At 39.8% G+C, this 13,511-nt stretch overlaps 1 protein-coding gene and 1 long non-coding RNA gene across 3 annotated transcripts in view; one reads left to right on the top strand and one right to left on the bottom strand.

The window, feature by feature from the left end:
* LOC306655923 overlaps nucleotides 1-5,178 on the top strand; it is a 341,597-nt gene extending 336,419 nt beyond the window's left edge. Inside the window, exon 3 of the long non-coding RNA XR_013762350.1 lies at nucleotides 5,146-5,178. This is a non-coding gene — a long non-coding RNA (uncharacterized lncRNA). The remainder of the gene's footprint in view (nucleotides 1-5,145) is intronic.
* PARD3B (par-3 family cell polarity regulator beta) overlaps nucleotides 1-13,511 on the bottom strand; it is a 1,072,202-nt gene that overhangs the window by 1,048,433 nt on the left and 10,258 nt on the right. The gene's annotated exons all lie outside the window — the stretch shown is intronic.

Here is a 13,511-nt window from a genome sequence, read left to right as displayed (position 1 = left end):
TGTGAAAAGGCAGAGCGAGCCCATCCAAGCAGGGTTGCTGGGGCCTGTGCTGCAACACTCCTGACCGGCTCTCTGAGGAGCATGGAGGATGTAACAAGTGGAGCTCATACAGGCACACACTGGGACCTTGAAATCTCCACACCACTGCACTGCTCAGCTTTGGGCTGTCACTGGAAGAGATGCTCACTACTGCCACCCCAGGAGACTAGGAAAATCCCCCTGCAAGCCTCTGGGGTCATCACCCACTGAATCTGGCAGCAGAAGTGAATGGTGTGACTGCTGAGAAGCAGCAGCAGCCACAATGATAGAAGTGGTGGCCCCAGAGACAGCACCTTGGACTCCAGCAGGGAGATGTCAGTCTCCACCAGTCTCTGGCCTTACCCCATCTGATTTCAACAGTGGCTGTGGTAAGCACAAGGCGGCCCCATCCCCACTACGGAACTGCCAGGGCCAGCAGTCCTGGCTAGCTGCAGAAACAGCCCTTGTCCAAGAAAGAAAACAGAAAACACCCTTTGGGGGGGATCTGAACCTTCCTAATTTGTCTCAGGCCAAATAGGACACTCACCAAGAACACACCAAGTGCCCCACTGGGCTGCAGACTGAATGAGTTCTGGGAACTCTGGAGTTCCTGCATCTAGGGACCAACACGTGGAAAAAAAAAGGAAAAAGATGGAGCCACTGTCATGGCAGTTAAAAAAAAAAAAAAAACAATAGGTCAAGCAGCTTAACCATGGTTAGATTGATCATTATTAACATCAATTCATGCCCTGGGTTGAGATATAAGGATAGTCTATGGAGCTATGGAGGAGGAGGGCTGCAGCCTCCAGCCGGAGGAGCCCCTTGGGCATGGCCCTTTTCTGCCCTCCTCTTCCCTAACAATGCATGCTGCTCTGCCCCTCATCAGCACTGCAGATACCTCCTCTTCTTCATCCTGCTTCAAGTTTCTCTTTTCATCCTCTCTGGTCTTCAATTCCTATAGAGACTACATGTAGAAGCCAGGCACCCCATATCTTACAAAGCTTTCATCTCAAAAAGCATCTCTCATCAAGAAAAGCGTTCTTTTTCCTTCTGGCCAGAAACCTGACACAGTGTTTTGTTGTCTATGTAATCGACCACTATCACTTCTGAACTGTTGACTTTACTTTTTGTTTCTCCCTCTGTCAATTCTGAGGCACTATGCTAGATCCATGAAGTTACTCAAAGACTGATCTTGGAAAAATAGCATTTCCTTTCAGTGCAGAGAACAGAAGTTACACAATTATGAGTCAAACCCTGTGATTTTTCTTTTTTCTTTTTCCTGTGTCAGTTCACTGTGATTGACCTTCTCAGTCATGCCTACACATGGCCAAGCAATGACAATTATAAACACATTTAATTCAGGACAGAAATAAAGCATCACAAACCTAAACCTTTATTAATTCATGTTACAATATTTCAAAGTTCATGAAAAGTTGATCTGAAGTCAAGTTTATGTCCCGGCTACTCATTCATTTATATACTTTATTAAGTGCTTTGTGTATTCATAGTGCTATTTAAGGCATTATGATGAATTAAAACAAGCAGGCAAACAAAATGAGGCTTTTGCTTTCAAGGAGGTTACAATCTAATTAAGGATATGAGATATGTACATCTCAGAAAAATTCATTTTCCAAATAAATTAAAAGATGCAAACAAAATTTCAAGGGCTTAACCCTACTTAATGAAGAAAAAAAAAAAAACTTTAAAAACTTAGACTCAGAAATTGTTTGTATGGAAATACACACTTTTAATTATAAATGAGTCATCCATTCATCATAATTCATCATAATGAGGCCCCCAAAAGACTACTCCTTGGCAGCATGTAGAGGTTAATACTTAGAAATGTGTGTTTGAATGTAATAAATCAGACACTAGAAGACATTTTTATGGCAGGGGAGGGTCCTTAGAGATAAACTGATACTATACCTAGGTCTTCAGAGTTCAAGGGCCTTGCTCATGTTTTCAGAGCTAGTACACATTCATAGAAAATCTAGGGCTATACCCCAGTCCCAGATACCAACTTCAGCACTTTTCCAAAAATCCCATATTTGGATCTATTTGACTTTCTTTGCCATCCAGTCTAAGTCAGTGGATTTCTGTTTTAAATACTGCCTGAACCCATAAAAATAAGTTTACAGGAATCAGATCTAATACAGATAGGATTTACATGTCTCCATAATAATGGTTTATGCATTTGATTTTCCTGTTTTCCCCACTTCCAGTACCTCCCGTACACTGGCCCCTACCACCTGCCTAAAAGACCATATTGAGCATGCCATGCCTTTTTTTGCCTTTGAAATAAAGTACCTATCCAGCCAATCAAGGCTTAATACTCTTGAAAAGTCCCTAAAGCACACTGTTCCCAACTACCTGTCCTCTGAGACTGAGCTCCTTATTCCAGCAAGATGGACTTCATCATGATTAAAAGGGCAAATAAGTTGGCAAGCTTCACTCCACCCACTACTCCTTGCTGGGCTAAGATAGGAGGGAGTAAAAAGCAGCCTGTGGGTCAACCCAAAAGGTTGATATCAGTCACAGAAGTGGAGTATGATCCAGCCACATTGGGGACTTAGAGCTCTTTTCTTTACAAATGTGGACAAATTCTTTACACTTTCCCCAGTTTCACCTCTTGGGATTAATGAGCCAAACCCTCTTCAGAAACAAACCTCACCTCATTCAGCATACAGAAAGCTTTTCCTCACACTGACTTGAGCTGATGGTTTTCTGCACACTCGGTGGTTCTGTAGCCTTCATCTATAAAAATCTGTCCCCTTTGAGATGCTGCCTTCCCCAAAACTGGACCCAATATTTTGGCCCTCTCATCATGGCTCAGTAGACAACTCCAATTATCACAAGTACTATTCTGAGTCTCTTGTGGTCCCAGTATACACCTGAACCACCCATTTTAAAAAATCTCAATTTGCAGGAGATACAATGGGAAATGTTTAGCAATACCAGTTTCTTTGGTGCCATATTGATGATGTTTGACCTGGTGACCTATGAGGTGACAGTAGCAAGGGGCCCATTGTGCACAGAGGCATTCCCACAATAAGCATAGTCTCCCCACTTTGTGCACAAACATGTAGTTTTTGTTTGTTCAGGGCTCTCACCACCCCCATCAGTTGTTAATTGTCATTAATGCTGCCTGGAACAATTTAAAATGGTGTTCACAATTGGATAGCTTGCAATGCTAAAGTCCAAGGGGAAAAGACTAAAATTTATTTCAAAATTTTAATTACAAGACATATACACTATCTTATTACACAATTATCTACCTTAACAAACACACACACACACACACACACACACAAAGTGACAGAGCAGAAGATGTCAGGCAGCACCATGAAAGACCACCTACTCTGTGGATATAGGGTATTCACCTTTATAGAGAAATGTGCAATCCTATTTCCCAGCCAGCAATCACATGAATGTCCATCAACCAATCGATGGTTACTGTTACAGATCCATGTGGTCATTTCAACTTAGATGTTGAAATGTAATATAATCTTATATATAATGTTATTTAATTATATACACTACATAAATCAATTCTGTGAATCAGAACTTACAAAAAAGGTGGTATGATTTTTAAACAGTGCCTAAATTGAAGTAAAATGATGAGTGATCCCCACCTTTGGTTTCTTAAAAAAAATGTAAGGTATGGGCTATACATGTGGAGACAATTCAAGAAATTTAGAACTGTGCTTTCCAAGAAGCCCTGAATCTGTAAATTGTATGGTAAAAGCACAAAAGGCCCAGCAGCCCCCAACCTCAGTTGAGCTGTGATTCAGCTTCTCCACTCCCAATATTGGTTGATGGCAAAAATTAAATACTTATTTAAATGTTGAAAATTTTGGTATATCATTTTTTTTTTTTTTTTATTGTAAACAAATGGGATACATGTTGTTTCTCTGTTTGTACATGGCATAAAGGCATACCATTTGTGTAATCATAAATTTACATAGAGCAATGTTGTTTGATTCATTCTGTTATTTTTTTCCCTTCCCCCCACCCCTCCCACCCCTCTTTACCCTCTATACAGTAGTTCCTTCCTCTATACTTGCCCCCCTCCCTAACCCTAACTCTAACCCTTCCCTCCCCCCCATTATGTGTCAACCTCCACTTATTAGCGATATCATTCGTCCTTTGGCTTTTTGAGATTGGCTTATCTCACTTAGCATGATATTCTCCAATTTCATCCATTTGCCTGCAAATGTCATAATTTTATCATTCTTTATGGCTGAGTAATATTCCATAGTATATATATACCACAGTTTCTTTATCCACTCATCAATTGAAGGGCATCTAGGTTGGTTCCACAGTCTGGCTATTGTGAATTGAGCAGCTATGAACATTGATGTGGCTGTATTTCTGTAGTATGCAGATTTTAAGTCCTTTGGGTATAGGCCAAGGAGTGGGATAGCTGGGTCAAATGGTGGTTCCATTCCAAGTTTTCTAAGGAATCTCCACACTGCTTTCCATAGCGGCTGCACTAATTTGCAGCCCCACCAACAGTGTATGAGTGTACCTTTCTCCCCACATCCTCGCCAACACCTGTTGTTGCTCGTATTCTTGATAATCGCCATTCTAATTGGGGTGAGATGGAACCTTAGGGTGGTTTTGATTTGCATTTCTCTTATTACTAGAGATGTTGAACATTTTTCCATATGTTTGTTGATTGCTTGTAGATCTTCTTCTGTGAAGTGTCTATTCATTTCCTTAGCCCATTTGTTGACTGGACTGTTTGAATTCTTGGAGTAGAGTTTTTTGAGTTCTTTATAGATTCTGGAGATTAGTGCTCTATCTGAAGTATGATTGGCAAAGATATTCTCCCACTCTGTAGGCTCTTTCTTCGCATTGCTGATAGTTTCCTTTGCTGAGAGAAAGCTTTTTAGTTTGAATCTATCCCAGTGGTTGATTCTAGCTTTTATTTCTTGTGCTATGGGAGTCCTGTTAAGGAAGTCTGGTCCTAGACCAACAAGATGAAGATTTGGACCTACTTTTTCTTCTATAATCTGCAGGGTCTCTGGTCTGATTCCGAGGTCCTTAATCCATTTTGAGTTTAGTTTCGTGCATGGTGAGAGATATGGGTTGGTATATCATTTTTAAGTAATGATATACTTTGAGGGGGCTGGGGAGATAGCTCAGTTGGTAGAGTGCTTGCCTTGCAAGCACAAGGCCCTGAGTTCAATCCCCAGCACCACAAAAAAAAAAAAAAAAAAAAAAAAAAAAGGATATACTTTGGGTTAGAAAATACAAAATAATGTGCATAACTTTTATTGTAATTTTCCATTAATTGGCTTTCAATCAGTTCGTGTCATCATCTAACCCAACAGAGACTAACTTGTTGTTTTCTTAATCTAGGTAAACTTACAGTAGAATGCCCCAGTACCAATTCTAACACATTTTAAATAATTGCAATTGCTCCTTCAGAGAAATCCCTTAACTTGAAGGCTAATGTGTATGTATGTGTGTGTGTGTGCGTGTGTGTGCGCGCACACGCGCGTATGCACATATACCTTTTGTAGGATGATCTTTAAAATATTAAAGAATATTTAGAACAGACTTAAAATACTCATTTTTTTTAGGAAAGTGCAATTTACTTCTACCTTCTGTTGCTGGTCCTGCATAGGTCAGTGACATAACATTCTTCCTTACTAACCATAATTCCAGGACAACTGATGAATCTGTCATCCCTTTTCCTGTTGTTTTGAAATAAAATCTTTGGTAGAAATTATGAAAAAAGATTCTTTTGATGTTCTTAGTAAATACATTTGTAAAACAAGAAATAGATATTTACCCCCCTACAGGAACAGTGCCGAACCACCTGCGAATGTATTTCCAGTAATATACTTCAGCAGCAGTCCTCCAAGGGTAGCCTGTAAACCCCTGGAAATCACGAGGCCAAAACTTTCCCCTGGTCCTCAAAGGTTATTTGCCCCTCTTATCAATTCTCAAACAAATTTAAAATACTTCAAATCTTTTAAAAATTTTTTCTGAAAGTTCTACTTTTATGAAAAATATGATTTAGAATTTTCTCTTTCATTCTAAAGTGAATTTTTACAGTGAATACTTACTTTAAACTCATTAGGATGGCTATTATTTTAAAAAAGTAAAAGTTGGCAGGGACACGAAGAAATTAGAATTTTGTTCATTGCTGGGGGCAGGGATGTAAAATGGTATGGCAACTGTGGAAAACAGCATGGGGTGCCTCAAAGGATTAAATATAGAATTATTTTATAATCCAGAAATTCCACATCTGGGTATACACCTGCAGAAGTGGAAGCAGGGATTGGAGAAGGTGTTGGTACACTAGTGTTTTATCACTGCACAATTTGCAATAGCTAAAAGGCAGAAGCCACCCACATGTTCACCAATAGATGAGTGGACAAACAACATGCAGCACTTACATGCAATGAAACATGACTCAACTTTGAAAAGGAAGGTGGTTCTGACTTGGGATGTAACACAGATGAACTTTGAAGACATTTATGTTAAATAAATATTTGAAAGGACAAATATTATATGATTCCACTTATGAAATTCCTTGAGTAATCAAATTTTATAAGACAGAAAGAAAATGGTGATTGCCAGAGGCCGAGGTGAGCCAGGAATAGGGAAATACTGTATGATGAATATGGAAGTGAAAATTTTAAAGTTCTAAAGTAGACGGTAAGGATGGTTACAACAGTGTGAATGAGCATCATGGTGCTGAAACGGACACTTAAAAACAGTTACAGCAGTAAATTTTATGTCACGTACATTTTAACATTTTAAAAATTCAACATGAAAAGGGGGAATTTAAAAACCTGCTTCCTTAAACCACCACTATTCTAAGTCTAAAGACACTCAAAAAAAAAAAAAAATTAAAGTGATACATTAGAGACCTCTGATTCATATAAAGGATCTGGAGGGAAAACCATAAATAAATAAAAATATGAATGATACTTTTGTCTTTATAATGTGTTGCCTTCTTGTGTCTTGTGCAACAGAATATCTTCAAATAGTTAAGTTGTAGCATCATTTTGAAACTGACCATTAAGAATTTAAAGGAATTGATTTTTTTAAAATGTAGACATGATGAGAACTTTAAAAGACAAACATTGTTACATCTTTTCAAAGTAGAAATGAAAAAGCCACTGAAACATCTAACAAGGCAAGCAGCTGTATTAGCCCAGGAAGCACACACAATAACCAAGACACCAAAGACGCTCTGCACAATTGACACCGTGGACTGCCTGTGGATAAGTCAGTAGAAAAGCATGGCAGAGCCACTTCCCAATGACACAATAATTCCTCATGTGAAAGGTTCTCCTACAAACATGAAAACAAAGTTAATATCCCAAATAAGGAATTCTACTTCTCCATTATGAATGAATTATGACTAACTGATGCTCATACCAAATGAAGAATTTTTAAACATAAATGCCTGTCAACAAACACTAGTGCTGAACCAGTCAACATGTTGAATAACTTTGGGAATCTCATGGTTTAATCACTGTAACAACCACATGGACACTGACACTGTTGGTGAAAATTAATGGCGGGCACAGTGCTAGTCTCTTAGCTTGGATCAAGGCAGCGACACTGAACTATTTCAGCAATTGCTGTTCACTGTTACTCATTTGTAGTTAAAGGGGAAAAAAAGGCACTGCTTTAACCTAAAAATGCCCTTGATAAAGCACCACCAATGTTATAAACTCTGGGTCATTAATTTCTCAGGCTTTAGACATTGTATGACATTTATAAAGTACACCTAAAATACTTCTGCTGCATCCTGAGGCATAATGGTCACCTCAGGTGATCAAGCTGCAAACTGAACTACCTGCCCTTTCCATGCATGGATCACCGTTTTCACTTGTGAAAAAAAAATCACTCACGGATAAACTATGGTTATTTATACCTGAGATTTGGCAGATATTTCTTGAAAATGAATTATGTGCAACCGAACACTTTGAGGACAACCAATAGCAGCATTTGTTATCAATGATAAAGCAAAAATTTTAAATTTTAGAAAACTTGCATCCACAACTTTCGGTTTCCCTACTTAGAGCCTTCTGATGAAATTGATGATAATACGAATGCATGTGTTTTTGATATTGTATAATGACACATGTCAGTACTTAGAAGACTGGTATAACTCAGTCAATTGATGTTTTCCAAATGACCAATGTATAGTGTTAAAAACAAAAAATTCATGACGACAGATGATCTACTCAAACAGTACAACACAAACCAATGCATTATAACAGAGTATTAAAAAACTTCACTGGTATGGTTTCAGAATCCATATTGCAACCAACTTTTAAGAAGTCACATGGAGATGCTGTCCTGTGATTATGGTAAGTCCTATAATACTCCATCCTGCTAGCCCACTCACTTTAGAGACTCCCTACTGGCTCTATGAAATTAGTACTTGAGTTGGGAAAGCCACAGGACATGGTGGCTTAGCCCTCTGCAGGTGGCCTCTAAGAAAGGAGGGTGACCTCCAACAAGTAGCAAGGGTCCTTAGTACCACAGCTGTATGAACCTCAAGGACTGTGGCGAGTTTGAAACAGGCTCTTTGCAGTCCAGCCTCCAGGTGAGGACATAGCCTAGTTGACATTTGATTGCAGTCTGGTGAGTCCAAGAAAAGGATTCAGTTAAGTGCTGACCAGACTCCTGACCCACAGAAATTATGATTATAATACATGTATTTTGGTTTATGGATAAAAAGAATCAAACTATTACTTATTGGATCTTTATGTAATATACCTACCAAAAGTCTACCTGTAATTATCTGACAAAGCTATTAAAATGCTCCTCCCTTTTCAAACTACATGTCTGTGGTGAGGGAAGATTTCTTTATAGGTTTCAACCAAGACAACATATTGAAATAGACTGAATGAGAAAGTGGATTTGAGAATATAGCTATCTAATAAGTCCAGCATCAAAGAGATTGGCAAGAATGTTATTTGGTGATATGTTTCTGAAAATAGTTATTTTTCTTAAAATAACTTGCAATGAACTTTTTATTTTAAATCAATATATTTTTAATTTCTTAGGTTTAATTTTGAATATGGTAAATATAAATTGATGTAATGCCCAAAAGAACCCTATTTCAGATTCTCAATTCTCTGAAATATGAGCAAAGGAATGATAGGGTCAATAAATCAATAAGCACTACATTGCTTCTATTTCCTTTTTCTCTGTCACATGACACATACCCCTCTCCATTTGTCCAAATTCTGTCCACCTTTGCCCAGTGAGCTATTCCAGCCTAATGTGAGTCCTTTCCTTCTGAACACCCAGGGAACTCATATGGCATTGGCTGTTGCTCTCTTCCTTTTGAACTTTACATACACATCTCTCCAACTACAGTGAAGAAAGGGACTGTCATGTGCGGCACGTGACAAACACTCATCAACATCCCACCTGCCACCTCCATAGATGACTGAATCCTAGACTGAACAGAAATACAATTCACACAAGACACTGGGCTGCCACCAATGCAGAAGCAGACCACACAAGACACGGGACAGGAGAGACACATACGTGTCTCAAAAGGGTCACTGGAAGAGACAGATGAGAACAAGCACACAGATACCAAAATCTCTATATGTAAAAGATAATAGATAAGTGATATCATACCATAAGACCTCTGATTTGATTCTCAATGAACAGAAAATGGGTTATCGGAGGACCATTTGGGGCAAAAGAGGTGGGGGGGAGGGAGGGAGAAAAGAGGGAGATCAAGAAAGTACCATTATGGGGAAGTAAATAGAAAAATCAGTACATTTCCCCTAATATCTCTTATTGAAAAAGAAAAAATACATTAAATAGACTATCAATTACTACAGGTTGATTGTACCTTCCCCACAAAATGAGGATGTTGGGGTCCTAACTTCTAGTACCTGTGAATGTGACCCTGGTTTAGAAATAGGGCCTTTACAGATGTACTCAAGTTAAGACAAGGTCATTAGGGTTGCCTCTAATCCAGCATGACTGTGAACTTACAAAAGACTAGACAGACAGACATGGATGAGACAGGGCGTGAGATGGAGCCAGAGACTGGAGGGATGCTGCCACAGCTCAGGAATTCCCGGGGCTCCCAGAAGATGGAAGAGGCAAGACAGGATCCTCGGGTAGTGGCTTCAAAGGGAGAATGGCCCTTGCCAACTTCTGGATTTTGAACCTCGAGCCTCCAGAATAGCGAGAAATGTCTCTTGTTTTCAGGCACTCAGTGTGTGCGCTACTCTGGCATGGCAGCCCTGAGAAGCTACTGCAGCAATAGAATGAGTGTTCCCTCTCTATCAGAGTCACATTTCCAAGTGGCCTCTGCTCCGCTAAGACAAAAAGGGAAAGAAATCTGAAATGCAAATCTAGTTATAGTAGAAAAAAAAATTTTAACTAGGAATTTCCTGAGTTAGGCTCTCTTTTTTTTTTTTTTTTTTTTTTTTTTTTTTAAAGGTTCTGGGAACATGTTTCTGATCAAACACTGCTGTCAAAACTCAAGCCCACTGAATCTCTATAAATGTGCCTATAAATACAGAGACAAGGATTACTTATCTATCTCACATTTCCTCACACTTTGCTACAAAAGGAAGTAATCCAGACCTAATATTTAAAGTTACCAATACTATTACTATATCACAAAAGAAATAAGAAATGACAAGTTAAACACTATTTTGCCCAGATTTTATCAAGCCATAGGGACTTCTGGACTGAGTTGAAGCTTAGCTCATATGCCAGCATGCCAGTCATTCACAAGGCTGGAGATCCAGATCTTATCTCTAGTACATAGAAAAGGTACTTGAGATAACTCATAGAAAAAAAAAATCATTTAAACATATAGTCATGCTTCACTTTTTGAATTTAGCTTCAGTCTTGCTCTTTATTTTAATCCATAAAACAACTGGATCTTAGAGCTGTGGGGATTTCCAGAGTCACCTGAGCTGATGGCCCTGCTCTACTGGTTTTCTAACTATGGGCCCTAACAGTTTAGTGGGCAGTGAAATTGATTTAGTATGTTCCAATTACCTTTAAAAATAAAATAAAGTAAAACAAAAATAGAATAGAAAGTCAAAAGGCCCCATTCCTAGTAAAGGTAAGTACTCTTTCATTTTGTTTCAGTTGTGCAGGTATATAGGTGCTGTGGGTACTGGGTCATGAAGGAAAACATTACTTCTTGCTATGCCTTTCAGTTCAAATTCTGTCAGGAAATAGATGGCTTGCTCAAACTAGACACTTAGGAATTTAATGAAGAAATTATTTCTAAAGTTTTGCCAGGGTTACAGGAAGTCATCAAGGGGTAGAATTTGAACAGTGGTAAGTCCTTGCCATAGTCTGAGACCCATGGAACCAAGAAAGGGAGTGATTTGATACAGAGGAGGCAGGCTTATGGGTGGGTCACCAGACCTGAGCCATGGCCTTTTAGTTAGCTGACCATGATCTGGCAGGAAGGGAGCTGCCCACCCTCTGTTCTATTGCTAGATTCTCCTTAAGGTCTGATCAACTCTTAAAAGGCAGAGGGAAAAAGGGCCCATGCTGCTCAGCCTCCTGGGTCTCAGGAGAGACGGAGAAGGGTAAAGAGTGAGTCTGCAGAGGCAAACAGAATGTGATATTTGAAATAGTCTAAAAGCCCTTGATATAGTTTATACGTTTGTTAATTTATTCTAATAACTTTTATCTCTTTGGACATGTTTTTTCCACATCATCATTCAAATCCCAATCTTGAATCAAGGATCTAATCCAATGCTGAACAAATGGTGCAAAAGATTGGCATCTCTGTGAAGTCATGGCTTGTGATCTCAGCCAGGCCCTTGCAGTCCTTATAAACCCTTTTATCTGTCCTTAGTCTCCTGCCTCTCCTAGCCCTATCTGGGAGGCTCTGTAAGGGCACAGACCATGTCTTACTTATCTCTGTATCCCCAGGCCTCAGTGGCTTAGAACACAGGTGCACTCACTGAAATGCCCACTGAACCGTGGATGTACAAAACTTAGACTGCTTCCCCAATTCCACCCACACGTCCCTGAACACATCAACCCCCCAGCTTCATAGCTTTGCCCCCTCAGCCTCAAAGCTCATTTCCTCTTCTGCTTCAACCATCTAAGTTCCACTCCCACAGAGGATCTAAGCCAGTTCCTCCACCCTGAGTCTCAGCTCCCTTTATCTCCATTTTCCAGATCAATCAATACAAAAGCAAATCAAAGTCCCCACCCTGCCCAGAACACTTGACTCCTCCAGCTCATTATCTAGTCATAACAAAGGCCTCCTGGCTTTGACTCCAACTCATCCCTCACTGCTCCCTCCCACAGTCACCCTTGGGAAACTTTCCATTAACACTCTCCTTTTCTCCCCAGCTTCCACCTCCAAAACAAAACAAACAAAAATCCCACCTTCAGAGAGAAACAGTCTGCCCCCCACCCATACCCTTCCCCATCCTTCACTGTCCTGGCAAGAATCTCAGTATCCATTCATCCTTCAAAAGCCAGCCCAGGTACAGCTCAGTGATCCTTGCCCAAAGCAAAGCTACCCAGTCTACCACTTCCACAGTTCTCTATCAGGATGTGTACTGTTTAGTTACAATGTCTACTCTGCCCTCTTTGTCCAGGAGCCTGCCTTATATTACTGTATAATCCAGGCAGAAAATAGGAATGCTTGACCAAGAGTTGCTCCCTAAGTCATTTTCCAAGTGACTAAAGTAACTCTGAGTTTGTTACAGAAAATGGTAGCAAAGTAGCCCCTACTTAGAGGTCTGAGACCTCACTGAGTACAATTTCTTTCTTTTCGTTTTTTTTTTTTTTTAATGTGATACAGATGGAATGAATAAACTGCATAAGAGACTACAGCTATTTCCCATCATTCTTTTGTTTTTTTTCCCCCTTTATGATACTTGCCATCAAACCCAGGGTGTCCTACCACTGAGCTACATCTCCAGCCCTTCTGTTAAAAATTTGAGACAGGGTCTCACAAAGTTTCTGAGGATGGCTCAAACTTGGAATCCTCCTGCTTTAATCTCCCAAGCAGCTGGAATTATAGGTGTGCACCATCATGCTCAGCTTCCCATCATTCTTAAGGTAGGTATCCCATGACCTCTCTACCCCTCTGCAGAAACAGGCCACCTCTATGCTGATAAAGGATAGCACAAATTTTATCTCATATCCTTTGTCGAAAGCACATTGTTGCATAGAGGTCATATTTAGAAGGCTCTTGCTTCTAAAATAATAGTGGGAAACTTATCTTAAATCTGCCTAAAAGGGTATCAGAAGTCTATGAATGGAACTCTCTGTAAACCCTTAGTTTCTGCCCCAAATGAGTCAATAAAATGGATCTGATCATTTGCCACGTGAGAGTGGTCCCTGCTCTTACTAACATTGGCCAAAAGTTGGGAACAGATGACAGAAGGGACATCCTCATTTTCAAGTTGGCCCCACTGCCTACTCAGCCAGGGTGCAGAACCACCCAGAGAGTTTAATAACCTCACCCAGAGGCAGAGGACAGGAGCAACATA

The sequence above is a fragment of the Sciurus vulgaris genome (genome assembly GCF_902686455.1).
Source record: "Sciurus vulgaris genome assembly, chromosome: 3".
Classification (NCBI taxonomy): Eukaryota; Metazoa; Chordata; class Mammalia; order Rodentia; family Sciuridae; genus Sciurus; species Sciurus vulgaris.
Note: the sequence above shows the minus strand (reverse complement) of the source record. Positions and strands in the feature narration are given on the sequence as shown.